At 53.5% G+C, this 1,577-nt stretch overlaps 1 pseudogene; it reads left to right on the top strand.

Annotated features, from left to right (window-relative positions):
• The first annotated feature begins 284 nt into the window (after positions 1-284).
• LOC102876168 lies at positions 285-914 on the top strand (annotated as a pseudogene).
• The last annotated feature ends 663 nt before the right edge of the window (positions 915-1,577 follow it).

Genomic DNA, 1,577 nt, shown 5'->3' on the forward strand with positions numbered 1-1,577 from the left:
AAGAATGTCTATTATTGCTTTATTGACTAAAGGCATTTGACTGTGAATCATACCAAATTATAGCTAACATTAAGAAAAATGGGAGTTCCAGACACTTAATTGTTCTCATGTGAAACATACCTAGATCAAGAGGGTTCTCTGGGGCGGCCGCGGTCCCGCCGCTCCGGGGAGACACCTGGGGTCCCCCGCTCCTGCCGGGGCCGCCGTCCCCCGGGCTCGTCCTCGGGGTACCCGCCGGGAGAAGCGCGAGGTGCAGACACGGCCCGGGCGCGGCTGCCTTTCGGAAGCGCTGCCTGTCGGAGTTGAGACCATGGCACAAGAGCGTGGAGGTGGGACTCGGGGTGACCCTGTGCGCGGTCCCCATAGCGCAGAAATCGGAGCCACATTCTCTGAGTAACGATGCACTAATGAGGTGGGCCGTGTCCTTGGTGACAGATAGCACCTCCACCTTTCTGTCTCAGACCACATATGCGCTCATTGAAGCCGTCACTGAATATACCAAGGCTGTGTATACCTTGATTTCTCTGTATCGACAGTACACAAGTTTACTTGGGAAAATGAATTCACAGGAGGAAGATGAAGTGTGGCAAGTGATTATCGGAGCCAGGGTTGAGATGACTTCAAAACAACAAGAATATTTAAAGTTGGAGACGACCTGGATGACGGCCGTCAGCCTGTCAGAGATGGCTGCAGAAGCTGCGTACCAAACTGGTGCAGACCAGGCCTGTGTCACCGCCCGGAACCACATCCAGCTGGTCAAGTCGCAGGTGCAGGAGGTTCGCCAGCTGTCCCAGAAGGCAGAGACCAAGCTGGCCGAGGCCCAGACGGAGGAGCTGCGGCAGAAAACGCGGGAGGAGCGCGAGGAGCAGGCCGGGCCGGAGCCAGAGCCGGAGGCCTACCTGAGGGAGGACTGAGGCCGCCTGGGGCCCCCGGCCATGTCAGCTGCTGCAGTGCCCGAGTGACATGGGCTGGCCACCACGCCGGGGCCAAGCGGCACACCAGCCTCCTGCTCTGGACCCCCTTCCACAGTTCACCCCTCCACACTGCTGCCTTCAGCCCAAAAAGTTCCTCAGTAGCCTGCCTGGGAGGGAAGAGGGCAGTGGGGTCAGTTTAACTTGGTTTTTGACCTGAACGTTTTCAGCTATGATTTTGTTTGCTCTTGATAAAGGGGTGTGTTTGGGGAGGCCGAAAAAAAAAAAAAGAGGGTTCTCTGGGAACAGAGAAAGGGAACAGTTCATGGTTTAAAATTAAGAAAGAAATATATTCATCAAAGTTGTATCCTTGTCTCATATCTATTTATTCTGTTGTTGTTATGTGCTGTCAAGTCACCTGCGACTCATAGCAACCTTATATACAACAGCCCTAAACCTTGCATTATCCTGTGCCTATCTTATTGTCTCTGACACACTGACCCCCAATACCCCAGACATTGAATCAGTCTGTCTTACTGAGGGTCTTTCTCTCTTGTGCTGTCCCTCCACCCTTCCAAGCATGACGTTCCTCTCCAAGGACTGGTCCCTCCTTGCAACATGTCCAAAGTATGTCAGACGAAGCTTCAGAATCTATGCCTCCAAAGA

Source organism: Elephantulus edwardii, unplaced genomic scaffold (assembly GCF_000299155.1).
Source record: "Elephantulus edwardii isolate Elephantulus edwardi_28Jun2011 unplaced genomic scaffold, EleEdw1.0 scaffold00271, whole genome shotgun sequence".
In the NCBI taxonomy this organism is placed as follows: domain Eukaryota; kingdom Metazoa; phylum Chordata; class Mammalia; order Macroscelidea; family Macroscelididae; genus Elephantulus; species Elephantulus edwardii.